Source organism: Delphinapterus leucas, chromosome 1 (assembly GCF_059928025.1).
Source record: "Delphinapterus leucas isolate spDelLeu-1000000601 "Yukka" chromosome 1, BTC_Dleu_Yukka2, whole genome shotgun sequence".
Taxonomy (NCBI): domain Eukaryota; kingdom Metazoa; phylum Chordata; class Mammalia; order Artiodactyla; family Monodontidae; genus Delphinapterus; species Delphinapterus leucas.
Genome location: NC_143129.1, coordinates 98,236,525 through 98,251,587, shown reverse-complemented (window position 1 = coordinate 98,251,587; position 15,063 = coordinate 98,236,525).

Sequence of the window (15,063 nt, the reverse complement as noted above, 5' to 3'; positions counted from 1 at the left end):
TCAAAGACTGTGCTTGTTGTTGAAAATAAGAACCTGCATACACAATTACCTATGATTCAAGAAGGCAGCTACACCACAGATGCATCTGCAAAAGAAGAAGAAGAAAAAAGAAGTGGATGTTATGATTTTTATTTAGACTCCTTTCAAAGAAGAGATGAGACCCAATAAGAAGAAAAGTCACTAGGCAATTAATAAACATTACTTTTCATCTCACTGCTTTACTTTTATTACCTCATCTTTTATAGTTTTATGGGTTTGTTCTTGTCTCCCTAATCTTTTCCTCTTATAATTTTGTGTTGATTTAAAATCAGCTTTCCCGTGGCGTTTTTAGGCTAGGGACTTCTCCATTAATAGTGTGCTTGCCTAGCATTTTTGCGTATCCTTGACAGCTCCTTTTAAGAGTTAAAAAAGTATGTGATAAAATTGAAATATGTTAATATAAAAATGAAGAAAAGAATTTGTCTTTAGGATATTAGGAAGATGAAACAATGGTAAGAGCTCTAGACCATCTAGAGCTTTGTTTTTATCCTTTGCTTTTTGAAGCTGCTCCCACATCTCTATAAAGACACTAAATGGCAGCTCTCCTCCAAGGTTAGGTTATTCTGTTATTACAAGTGAAAAAGCATGAAAGAGACTAATTAGGCAGCAACGTGCATCTATGCATTTTCTCTCTCTCCAATATAAATACCTAGGAGATGCTTGAAACAGTGTTTAAAAGGAGTCCTAATGAATCATAAATGATGATAAATCTGACTTGATTTCAAAGTGATGGGTATTTTACATTTACCAATTTTGCTATGGAAGTTGTCTTTTGTCACCTAGTTCTTTTAAGTTCAAATATATGATGCATTACGCAAAACTGGTATTTAGAGGCATCAGTTCAAACAACAAAAATATAAGAATTAAATATAAAACAAAATTTTATTGTATAAACACTGAATACTTACATATATAAACATACACACACATACACTATCTACATGGATTTATTTTTCATATAAAAATATATTTTATGTTAAATCAATGGCATATTTAATTTTGATACACTACAGATTATTATTATTACTGAAGGAAAATCCAGTTATTTCAAAAATAGTCTGGATTTTTTTTGTATGAGAAAACTTTAAATATCTTTCTGATATTGCTTAGTATTTTGAACTTGGGTGTCAGGTGTATGAACAAAAATAATAAATGTTTTATGATTTTATAGAGTCTGCATGCTTATTTAAATTTCTCTAGGAGTTAAAAAAGATATAGAATATAACATCAATTTTTGTATGCATAGTATATAAATTGGACAGGCAGATTGAATAACAATAAATTATTGATTTCAGGATGAGGTTAAAAGTTAGATTAATACCTATTATGCAACTAAAATCTTTGAAATTCCACAATTCTGGCACTTGTTCACTAACTTCAGTTTCCACATTTGTAGAATAGAGATAACACTAATATAATAGTGCTTACCTCTCAGTTACTGTGAAAATTGAATGAGATTATGTATGTAAAGTTATTCATATAACAGCTGATAGGGAATGCTTAATAAATAATTTCCTGTTACATCATGATTTATTCCTTCTCAATCCTTCTGTTAATTGAAAATAATGTTAAGTACATTCAATGTATCAGACACTATTTTCAACACAAAGATAAAGCTCTGAACTAGGCCAAGTACCTACTTTTGTGAGGTTACAATTTAGTGGAGAAATGGGACAGGATGGCAGATCATACATAGATGATCAGTACATATGTACCATGATGAAAGGTAATATATTAAGATCTATGAAGGTGAAGAAGGTTAAATTATGAGAGTTACATTGATGATGTATTTGATAGAGTTGTTAGAATATGTTTTTATTCACTGTAAATTGACTCATTTTTTTGATTTATACATTTCAAAGTTTTAGTAAGAAATGGTATTTAACATTCTGTTTTCTTTAAATACCAAGCCATTGAACCATTATTCTCTTCGATATCTACATCATTTTTATGTCCATAACTCTATTCGAATCTACTGAAAATGAAACATTCTGATTAACTTTGAAATCTTTCATTTTAAAGAAAAAAGTAATGTACAAAGAAAAAAGATGCCTAAAATATGAAAACTATAAATAAATAAAAACATTTTCTTATTTTAAAATTTCTGTATCAGATTACCTATATACAGTATTTAGGAAACCTTGATTTTATAATGTTACTACATCATAGTCCATGTAGGGCATAATAACAGAGTAGTAGTGCTAAATTTTCATAGTCCCTAGTGGAAATAGGGGTCTATGTCAAAATTTGAAAACATCAGGAATTATTGATAATTTATGTCTCTTTGCCCTATTTCTAATTTTAAATTTACTGGTTCTTTCTATGGGATTTTTGGTGGTTAAGATGTTGAAGGTGGGTTTGGGGTAGTGAGGGTGTCATGCATTGTTCTCGACTAAGAAGCAAATTTAATTTTTTTAGTTAATAAATTTCTCAATGTAATATAAATCTTGTCCTCTTGGATAGAATAATATATGGATATAATTTCTAATACTTTTCTCACAAATACAAATATCCAAAGCTATTTCAAAGTGGATCAAATTTCTTTTCAGAGACACATTTAAAAATTTACAATATTTAGTTTAATTTGGAGGAATTATAGACAAACTTAAAAGACATAGTTTGCTTAAGGTGGGAGAGTGAAAGACCAGCAGACAAAAACTCAATATAAATGGAAAGAGTCACAAGGCTTTACATAGTAAGTGGCAGCCAGTTAGTTATGGTTCAAGAGAAGCAGTTGTATAAGCACCATGGTTGTAAATAAATCGGTTGTCAAGATACATTTTATTTATTATTATATAGCTCAAAATTGTCAAACTCAGTACCTCTATAGGAATATAAATTCCATCATACAGGATTAAATAAGGCTATATAAAAAATGTGAGAGCTGACTGGAGAAATGGAATGGACTACAAATTAGTTAATAAAATATATCAAGCAGGAAGGAATAAATAAAATAATGTTAAGCTTGTATTTATGTAATTATATTTAAAAATAAACATTTTGATTAATATTTAATGTTATTTTCTAAAACACTGAAGATAGTATACAAAATGTTGTTTGAATTTCTAGTTTTACTTATATGCTTCTAATTATATATATCAAAGGTCATGAAAAATATTTCATCAATCCACTCACTATCTAGATGTTCTAATAATCACATGTAATTTTGTAGACTAGAAAATGCAGGGACTTCCCTGGTGGTGCAGTGGTTAAGAATCCGCCTGCCAATGCAGGGAACACAGGTTCGAGCCCTGCTCCAGGAAGATCCCACATGCCGCGGAGCAACAAAGCCCATGCACCACAACTACTGAACCTGCATTCTAGACCCTGCGAGCCACAACTACTGAGCACGTGTGCCACAACTACTGTAGGCTGCGTGCCTAGAGCCCGTGCTCCGCAACAAGAGAAGCCACCGCAATGAGAATCCTGTGCACCACAACGAAGGGTAGCCCCTGCTCGCTGCAACTAGAGAAAACCCACACACAGCAACAAGGACCCAATGCAGCCAATAAATAAATAGATAATGCAAAATATAACTTCATGGATTTCATGGATATGAGCATGACCTACTCAATTTTTCTGTGAAGCTATGATTTGAAGGCATGCTAATATGGCCATTAAAGAAACATTAAAGTCTCCATTATATTTGTCTCTCTTATATTTGGACATTAGAGAACTGAGAAAAGTGGGCTCTGCCATAAACATAAGAACGCCATTCATGTGAATTCCAGAAGCTTTCTTTGTCCATATAGTTAATTACTCTTCTCTCTCATGCTCTGGTATAATTACTTGCAAAATCTCAACCTCATTTAAATGTAATTTCCATTCTACCTCTGCACTGGAACCGTGCAGTGGGGAACCTCACAACTATGCTGACTTACCATAAATAATTAAAGGGAAGCCTTCAGTAGGCCTTTAATGTTGCCTGCCAATCATATTACACTTCCCCAGTGCTTTCAATTGTTCCCTCTCCCATTCTTCTAGGTATGTACGACATATTTCTCCCCTTGCTCAAACCCCCAGTAACCTCTCTTCTATCCTCATTTTCAATTGTTTGCTTCCTATTTCACTGAAAAAAAAAATTGTCAAAAGAGGGCTTTTGGGAAAGGGAATGATTGAATGCACTGGGGAAATGTAATACGATTCCTTATATTTGAAAATAATCTAAAGAAAAAAAGAGTGGATATATGTACATGTATAGCTGATTCACTTTGCTGTACACCTGAAACTAATACTACATTGTAAATCAACTATATTCCAATAAAAATTTTTTAAAAGATGAATTTTATATAATTTCCATCACCAAAACTTCCCACCTCCAGAACATACCCAGATGTTCCAGCTATCCAAGAATCTTAATGTTCTTTCATATGCCACTCCCTCTTTGCCTGCACCAGTTCTTATCCCATTGCCCAGACACAGGGCACTGCTGCAATATTTTTTCTTTCTCTTTTCTGTATCTTCCAGTTTATTTTTCTCTGTCTCTCCCATGGAAATATATTCTTTATGTCTATCATGTTTTCCTTGATCCTAACGTTTCATTTTCTCTTTCACTTGTCAGCAGAACTATAAAAAGTCCTTACGTTCCCTGTCTCCAAATACTTTCATTTCATTCTTTTTGAAATAACCCTAATAGAGTTCCCCTTTCAATACCTCACCCAATTTCCTTTTGTCAATGAATGTCAGCATTGAGTTTAATTTGCTAAGTGTAATCATTACTTTCATCCTTTATCATACTTGAATTTTTTAAAACATCTTTATTGGAGCATAATGGCTTAAAATGGTGTGTTACTTTCTGCTTTATAACAAAGTGAATCAGCTATACATATACATATGTTCCCATATCTCTTCCCTCTTACGTCTCCCTCCCTCCCACCTTCCCTATCCCACCCCTCTAGGTGGTCCCAAAGCATGGAGCTGATCTCCCTGTGTTATGAGGCTGCTTCCCACTAGCTATCTGTTTTACATTTGGTAGTGTATATAGGTCCATGCCACTCTGTCACTTTGTCCCAGCTTACATTTCCCCCTCCCCAGGTCCTCAAGTCCATTCTCTAGTAGGTCTGCATCTTTATTCCCGTCTTGCCCCTAGGTTCTTCATGACCTTTTATTTTTTTAAATTCCATATATATGTGTCAGCATATGGTATTTGTTTTTCTCTTTCTGACTTACTTCACTCTGTATGACAGACTCTAGGTCCACCAACCTCACTACAAATAACTCAATTTCGTTTCTTTTTATGGCTGAATAATATTCCATTGTATATATGTGTCACAGCTTCTTTACCCATTCATTTGTCGATGGACACTTAGGTTGCTTCCATGTCCTGGCTATTTTAAATAGAGTTGAAATGAACATCGTGGTAAATGACTCTTGTTTTTTGTTTTTTTTTTTCTTGTGGTACACGGGCCTCTCACTGTTGTGGCCTCTCCTGTTGCAGAGCACAGGCTCCGGACACGCAGGCTCAATGGCCATGGCTCACGGGCCCAGCTGCTCCACGGCATGTGGGATCCTCCCAGACCGGGGCACAAACCCATGTCCCCTGCATCGGCAGAGGGCTCTCAACAACTGCGCTACCAGGGAAGCCCACATGACTCTTTTTTAATTATGGTTTTCTCAGGGTATATGCCCAGTAGTGGGATTGCTGGATCATATGGTAGTTTTATTTTTAGTTTTCTGAGGAACCTCCATACTGTTCTCCACTGTGGCTGTATCAATTTACATTCCCACAAAAATTGCAAGAGGATTCCCTTTTCACCACACCCTCTCCAGGATTTATTGTTTGTAGATTTATTGATGATGGCCATTCTGACCAGTGTGAGAAGATATCTCATTGTAGTATTGATGTGCATTTCTCTAATGATTAATGATGTTGAGCATTCTTTCATGTGTTTGTTGGCAATCTATATATCTTCTTTGGAGAAATGTCTATTTAGGTCTTCTGCCCATTTTTGGATTGGGTTGTTTGTTTTTTTGATACTGAGCTGCATGAGCTGCTTGTAAATTTTGGAGATTAATCCTTTGTCAGTTGCTTCATTTGCAACTATTTTCTCCCATTCTGAGGGTTGTCTTTGCATCTTGGTTATGGTTTCCTTTGCTGTGCAAAAGCTTTTAAATTTCATTAGGTCCCATTTGTTTATTTTTGTTTTTATTTCCATTTCTCTAGCAGGTGGGTCACAAAGGATCTTGCTGTGATGTATGTCATAGAGTGTTCTGCCTATGTTTTCCTCAAAGAGTTTTCCAGTGTCTGACCTTACATTTAGGTCTTTAATCCATTTTGAGTTTATTTTTGTGTATGCTGTTAGGGAGTGTTCTAATTTCATTCTTTTACATGTAGCTTTTACTCAGCACCAATTATTGAAGAGGCTGTCTTTTCTGCATTGTATATTCTTGCCTCCTTTGTCAAAGATAAGGTGACCATATGTGCATGGGTTTATCTCTGGGCTTCCTATCCTGTTCCATTGATCTATTTTTCTGTTCTTGTGCCAGTACCATAGTGTCTTGATTACTGTAGGTTTGTAGTATAGTCTGAAGTCAGGAAGCCTGATTCCTCCAGCTCCATTCTTCTTTCTCATGATTGCTTTGGCTATTCGGGAACTTTTGTGTGTCCATACAAATTGTGAAATTTTTTGTTCTAGTTCTGTGAAAAATGCCAGTGGTTGTTTGATAGGGATTGCATTGAATCTGTAGATTGCTTTGGGTAGTATAGTCATTTTCACATTGTTGATTCTTCCAAGCCAAGAACATGGTATATCTCTCCATCTATTTGTATCATCTTTAATTTATTTTATCAGTGTCTTATAGTTTTCAGCATACAGGTCTTTTTTCTCCTTAAGTATGTTTATTCCTAGGTATTTTATTCTTTTTGTTGCAATGGTAAATGGGAGTGTTTCCTTAATTCCTATTTCAGATTTTTCGTCATTAATGTACAGGAATGCCAGAGATTTCTGTGCATTAATTTTGTATCCTGCTACTCTACCAAATTCATTGATTAGCTCTAGTAGTTTTCTGGTAGCATCTTTAGGATTCTCTATGTATAGTGTCATGTCATCTGCAAACAGTGACAACTTTACTTCTTTTCTGATTTAAATTCCTTTTATTTCTTTTTATTCTCTGATTGCTGTGTCTAATACTTCCAAAGCTATGTTGAATAATAGTGATGAGAGTGGACACCTTGTCTTGTTCCTGATCTTAGTGGAAATGGTATCACTTTTTCACCATTGAGGACGATGTTGGCTGTGGGTTTGTCCTATATGCCCTTTATTATGTTGAGGTAAGTTCCCTCTATGCCTATTTTCTGGAGGGTTTTTATCATAAATGGGTGTTGAATTTTGTCAAAAGCTTTCTCTGCATCTATTGAAATGGTCATATGATTTTTCTCCTTCAATTTGTTAATATGGTGTATCACATTGATTGATTTGCATATACTGAAGAATCCTTGCATTCCTGGGATAAACTCCATTTGATCATGGTGCATTATCCTTTTAACGTGCTGTTGGATTCTGTTTGCTAGTATTTTGTTGAGGATTTTTGCATCTATGTTCATCAGTGATATTGGCCTGTAGTTTTCTTTCTTTGTGACATCTTTGTCTAGTTTTGGTATCTGGGTGATGGTGGCTTCGTAGAATGATTTGGGGAGTGTTCTTCCCTCTGTTATACTTTGGAAGAGTTTGAGAAGAGTAGGTGTTAATTCTTCTTTAAAAGTTTGACAGAATTCGCCTGTGAAGCCATCTGGTCCTGGGCTTTTGTTTGTTGGAAGATTTTTAATCACAGTTTCAATTTCAGTGCTTGTGATTGGTCTGTTCATATGTTCTATTTCTTCCTGGTTCAGTCTCGGAAGGTTGTGTGTTTCTAAGAATTTGTCCATTTCTTCCAGGTTGTCCATTTTATTGGCACATAGTTGCTTGCAGTAATCTCTCATGATCCTTTGTATTTCTGCAGTGTCAATTGTTACTTCTCCTTTCTCATTTCTAATTCTATTGATTTGAAGTTTCTCCCTTTTTTTTGATGAGTCTGGCTAATGGTTTATCAATTTTATTTATCTTCTCAAGGAACCAGCTTTTAGTTTTATTGATCTTTGCTTTTTTTCCCTTCATTTCTTTTTCATTTATTTCTGATCTGATTTTTATGATTGCTTTCCTTCTGCAATCTTTGGGGGTTTTTTGTTCTTCTTTCTCTAATTGTTTTAGGTGTAAGCTTAGGTTGTTTATTTGATATGTTTCTTGTTTCTTAAGGTGGGATTGTATTGCTATAATCTTCCCTTTTCTAACTGCTTTTGCTGCATCCCATAGGTTTTGGGTCATCGTGTTTTCATTGTCATTTGTCTCTAGGTAGTTTTTGATTTCCTCTGATTTCTTCAGTGATCTCTTGGTTATTAAGTAGTGTATTGTTTAGCCTCCATGTGTTTGTATGTTTTACATATTTTTTCCTGTAATTGATATCTCATCTCACTGCGTTGTGGTCAGAAAAGATACTTGATATGGTTTCGATTTTCTTAAATTTACCAAGGCTTGATATGTGACCCAAGATATGATCTATCCTGGAGAATGTTCCATGAGCACTTGAGAAGAAAGTGTATTCTGTTGTTTTTGGATGGAATGTCCTATAGATATCAATTTAGTCCATGTTGTTTAATGTATCATTTAAAGCTTGTGTTTCCTTATTTATTTTCATTTTGGATGATCTGTCCATTGGTGAAAGTGGGGTGTTAAAGTCCTCTACTATGATTGTGTTACTGTCAATTCTCCTTTTGTGGCTGTTAGCATTTGCCTTATGTATTGCGGTTCTCCTATTTTGGGTGCATAACTATTTACAATTGTTATATCTTACTCTTGGATTGATCCCTTGATAATTATGTAGTGTCCTTCTTTGTCTCTTCTAATAGTCTTTGTTTTATAGTCTATTTTGTCTGATACCAGTATTGCTACTCCTGCTTTCTTTTCATTTCCATTTACATGGAATATCTTTTTCCATCCCCTCAATTTCAGTCTGTATGTGTCCTTAGGTCTGAAGTGGGTCTCTTGTAGACAGAATATATACGGGTCTTGTTTTTGTATGCATTCAGCCAGTCTATATCTTTTGGTTGCAGCATTTAATCCATTTACATTTAAGGTAATTATCTATTTGTATGTTCCTATTAACATTTTCTTAATTGTTTTGGGCTTATTATTGTAGGTGTTTTCCTTCTCTTGTGTTTCCTGCCTAGAGAAGTTCCTTTAGCATTTGTTGTAAAGCTAGTTTGGTGGTGCTGTATTCTCTTAGCTTTTGCTTGCCTGTAAAGGTTTTAATTTCTCCATCAAATCTGAATGATAAAATCTTGCTGGGTAGAGTCATCTTGGTTGTAGGTTTTTCCCTTTCATCACTTTAAATATGTCCTGCCACTCCCTTCTTGCTTGCAGAGTTTCTGCTGAAAGATCAGCTGTTAAACTTATGGGGATTCCCTTGTATGTTATTTGTTGTTTTTCTCTTGCTGCTTTTAATATTTTTTCTTTGTATTTAATTTTTGATAGTTTGATTAATATGTTCCTTGGTTTGTTTCTCCTTCGATTTATCCTGTATAGGACACTCTGTGCTTCCTGGACTTGATTAACTATTTCCTTTCCCATATTAGGGAAGTTTTCAACTGTCATCTCTTCAAATATTTTCTCAGTCCCTTTCTTTTTCTATTCTTTTTCTGGGACCCCAATAATAAGAATGTTGGTGCACTTAATGTTGTCCAGAGGTCTCTGAGACCGTCGTCAATTCTTTTCATTTTTTCTTCTTTATGGTGCTCTGCAGTAGTTATTTCTACTATTTTATCTTCCAGGGCACTTATCCGTTCTTCTGCCTCAGTTATTCTGCTATTAATCCCTTCTAGAGAATTTTTAACTTTATTTATTGTGTTTTTCCTCATTGCTTGTTTGCTCTTTAGCTCTTCTAGGTCCTTATTAAACATTTCTTATATTTTCTCCATTCTGTTTTTAAGATTTTGGATCATCTTTACAATCATTATTCTGAAATCTTTTTTAGGTAGACTGCCTGTTTCCTCTTCATTTGTTATGTCTGGTGGGTTTTTACCTTGCTCCTTCTTCTGCTGTGTTTTTCTCTGTCTTCTGATTTTGTTTGACTTACTGTGTTTGGGGTCTTCTTTTCGCAGGCTGCAGGTTCTTAGTTCCCATTGTTTTTGGTCTCTGCCCACAGTGGGTAAGGTTGGTTCAGTGGGTTGTGTAGGCTTCCTGGTGGAGGCTACTAGTGCCTGTGTTCTGGTGGATGAGGCTGGATTTTGTCTTTCTGGTGAACTGGTCCATGCCTAGTGGTGTATTTTGGGGTGTCTGTGACCTTGTTATGATTTTAGGCAGCCTCTCTGCTAACGGGTGGGTTTGTGTTCCTGTCTTGCTGGTTGTGTGGCATAGGATGTCCAGCACTATACCTTGCTGGTCGTTGCATGGAGCTGGGTGTTGGTGTTGAGCTGGAGATCTGTGGGAGATTTTTGCCATTTGATATTACGTGGAGCTGAGAGGTCTCTGGTGGACAAAAGTCCTGAACTTGGCTCTCCCACCTCAGAGGCACAGCCCTGATACCTTGCCAGAGCACAAAGAGCCTGTTATCCACATGGCTCAGAATAAAAGGGAGCAAAAAAGAAAGAAAAAAAGAAAAAGATAAAATAAAATAAAATAATTATTAAAATAAAAAATAAGTATTAAAAAAAATTTTTAAGTAATAAAAGAAAGAAAGAAGAGAGCAACTAAACCAAAGAATAAATCCACTGATGATAACAAGTGCTAAAAACTATACTAAAAAAAGAAAAGAAAAAAAAAACGGACAGATAGAAACCTAGGACAAATGGTAAAAGCAAACCTATACAGACAAAATCACACACAGAAGCATACACATAGACCCTCAGAAAAAGAGAAAAATGGAAAAATATACATATATCGTTGCTCCCAACGTCCACCTCCTCAATTTGGGATGATTCCTTGTCTATTCAGGTATTTCACCAATGCAGGGTACATCATGTTGATTGTGGAGATTTAATCCGCTGCTCCTGAGGCTTCTGGGGGAGATTTCCCTTTCTCTTCTTTGTTCGCACAGCTCCTGGAGTTCAGCTTTGCATTCGGCCCCACCTGTGTGTAGGTCGCCTGAGGGCATTTGTTCTTCACTCAGACAGGACGGGGTTAAAGAAGTGGCTGATTAGGTGGCTCTGGCTCACTCAGGCCAGGGGGAGGGAGGGGTACAGAATGCGGGGGGAACCTGCCGCGGCAGAGGCCAGCATGACATTACAACAGCCTGAGGTGTGCAGTGTGGTCTCCCGGGGAAGTTGTCCCTGGATCACGGGACCCTGGCAGTGGCAGGCTGCACAGGCTCCCAGGAGGGGAGGTGGGGATAGTGCCCTGTGCTTGCACACAGGATTCTTGGTGGCTGCAATAGCAGCCTTAGCACCTCATGCCCGTCTCTGGGGTCCACGCTGATAGCTGCGGCTCGTGCCTGTCTCTGGAGCTCATTTATGTGGTGCTCTGAATCCCCTCTCCTCATGCACCCTGAAACAATGGTCTCTTGCCTCTTAGGCAGGTCCAGACATTTTCCTGACTCCCTCCCAGCCAACTGTGGTGCACTAGCCCCCTTCAGGCTGTGTTCACTCAGCCAACCCCAGTCCTCTCCCTGGGATCCAACCTCCGAAGCCCGAGCCTCAACTCCCAGCCCCCACCTGTCACGGCGGGTGAGCAGACAAGCCTCTCCGGCTGATGAGTGCTGGTCGGCACCGATCCTCTGTGCGGGAATCTTTCCGCTTTACCCTCTGCACCCCTTTTGCTGTGCTCTCCTCCGCAGCTCCAAAGCTTCCCGCCTCTGCCACCCACCGTCTCCACCCACGAAGGGGCTTCTGAGTGTGTGGAAAGCTTTCCTCCTTCACAGCTCCCTCCCAATGGTGCAGGTCCCATCCCTATTCTTTTGTCTCTGTTTTTTCTTTCTTCTTTTGCCCTACCCAGGAATGTGGGGAGTTTCTTGCCTTTTGGGAGGTCTGAGGTCTTCTGCCAGCATTCAGTAGGTGTTCTGTAGGGGTTGTTCCAAATGTAGATGTATTTATGATGTATTTGTCAGGAGGAAGGTGATCTCCACGTCTTATTCTTCCACCATCTTTTTTTTTTTTTTTTGCCGTACACGGGCCTCTCTCTGTTGTGGCCTCTCCCGTTGCAGAGCACAGGCTCCGGACGCGCAGGCTCAGCGGCCATGGCTCACGGTCCAGCCGCTCCATGGCATGTGAGATCTTCCCAGACCAGGGTGCGAACCCGTGTCCCCCACATCGGCAGGCGGACTCTCAACCACTGCACCACCAGGGGAACCCTCTTCCACCATCTTGAATCCCCTCTATCATACTTGATTGATCACAAATATTTTATTCCGTTGATCAGTCCCTCATAATAGAAAGACTTTATTTTAATTGAAGTATAGTTGATTTACAATATTTTGTTAGTTTCATGTGTGCAGCATAGTGATTCAATATTTTTGCAGATTGTATTCCATTATAGATTATTACAAGGTAATGGGAATAATTCCTTTTGCTATATAGTATATCCTTGCTGCTTATCTATTTTATACATAGTAGTTTGTATCCGTTAATACCATACTCCTAATTTTCCCCTCCCCACCTTCCCTCTCCCCTTTGATAACCAGTAGTTTGTTTTCTATTTATTTATTTGTTTTTGGCAGAGCCATGTGGCTTGTACGGTCTTACTTCCCTGGAAGCGTGGAGTCGTAACCATTATACTGCCATGGAAGTTCCACTAGTTTGTTTTCTATATTTGTGAGTCTGTTAGAAAGAATTTCATTAATGCCTTCCTGAACATCACACTAACATTGTAATTTTGATACCTTATTTGACAATCCACTCCATAATATTTTCTGAATCTTCTGTAATTTCCTGAACTAAAATACTGGAGTTTTTTTTTGTTTGTTTGTTTGTTTTTGGTGTACGTGGGCCTCTCACTGTTGTGGCCTCTCCCACTGTGGAGTACAGGCTCTGGATGCACAGGCCCAGCGGCCATGGCCCATGGGCCCAGCCGCTCCGCGGCATGTGGGATCCTCCCGGACCAGGGCACGAACCCGTGTCCCCTGCATTGGCAGGCGGACTCTCAACCACTGCGCCACCAGGGAAGCCCAGTACTGGAGTATTTTATGTCTCATTCCTTTAACCTCTGATTTTACTGTCTATAATGATAGGATTTTAGGCACATTTTCCTGAAACAACTATCAACATCTTTACATAGCATAGAATGGTGAGGGAGGAATCATATGTGTTTACATGAGTCAAATATGGCATTAATACATTACTCTTGATTAGTACCTTGGGAGGAACTCTTGACTGGGGTGAGAAGGTGTAGTTGTTATCATGTCATGACTCGTTTGACCAGAAATTAAATGATAGCCTAAACATTTTAACAAATGCAAAATGTGATGACAACCAAGAAACAGATAGTATCATCTACAACTCAGGGGATGCCAGCAAGGGAAACTAATGGAAGGGGACCAGCAAGAATTTAAATTTACCCCAGTTATGAAATCAGTAGACCCTTTGTTGACTAAATAAGCCTTTAGTTTACAGACAAAAATAATTTCTGACTTGTTTGATAATCTCTAGATTTGACCATGATATTTAAAAGGAAGGATATATGATATTTTGCACATGTTGCTTTGTTTCTATATTAGAAATTTATCATTATAAAAATATGTTCACAGTGAAATAGTTGAATAAATTATCTTCAGTTTAGTAATAATCAAATGTATTATAATTATTCATTAAGAAAATAACATTGATTTGTTTACACCTTTAGTTTGAACCATGGAGGGTTTCTGAATAAATTGATATTGTGGTATGCTAATTTAATTAACATATTTATAGCTACTCATTAAACCTATAATCCTATCTGATATTAAAATTAATAATTCTATTTGATAGTACAACAGCCAAACTAAGTCAGTGACACATGTACTCGGTGATATTCACATATTTGACACATTCTTACTAGCATACTTATGGTTATGGATGTCTCCATTCAGAACTTTATTCAGAAACACTGTAAAATATGCAACAATTTCAATACCCTAGCATATAATATTAAAATATAATAAAGATTGAAATTAAAAATTCAGTATAAATGGACATCTTTCACTATGACATTGTCCATCAATTTTGCATTTCCTTTCTTTTATAATTAATTTTTTAAATTAATTAATTAATTTATTTATTTATTTATTATTTTTGACTGCGTTGGGTCTTTGTTGCTGTGCGTGGGCTTTCTCTAGTTGTGGCGAGCAGGAGCTGCTCTTCATTGTGGTGTGTGGGCTTCTCATGAGGTGGCTTCTCTTGCTGTGGAGCATGGGCTTTAGGCTTGCAGACTTTAGTAGTTGTGGCATGTGGGCTCAGTAGTTGTGGCTTGCAGGCTCTAGAGTGCAGGCTTAGTAGTTGTTGTGCACGGGCTTAGTTGCTCCATGGCATGTGGGATCTTCCCGGACCAGGGATTGAACCTGTGTCCCCTGCATTCGCAGGTGGATTCTTAACCACTGCACCACCAGGGAAGTCCCTTTAATTAATTTTTATTGGAGTATAGTTGCTTTACAATGTTGTGTTAGTTTCTGCTGTACAGTTACACATATACATATATCCACTCTTTTTTAGATTTCCTTCCCATTTAGGTCACTACTGAGCACCGAGTAGAGTTCCTTGTTCTGTACAATAGGTTCTCATTAGCATTTCTTTTCAATGTGCTTTCTCTAGGTAACCTGGTCAACACAGCTTAAAATGGATACATTACCTGATAGTATGCATTTTTAATACAACATTCAAATAAGTAAATTAATTTTTGAAAAACTTTACCTTTTTTCCCTCTATTACATACCTAAAATAAATTGATACTATAAGTGTTGCTTATTCTTTCAAAAAGTAAATTAGCATCTGCTGATGTTAAAATGATACATCAGCAACTCAAATAATAAATTGAAGATTCGAAATCATGTAATTAGTATTTATGCATAAAAGTAATTACATTAATTGAT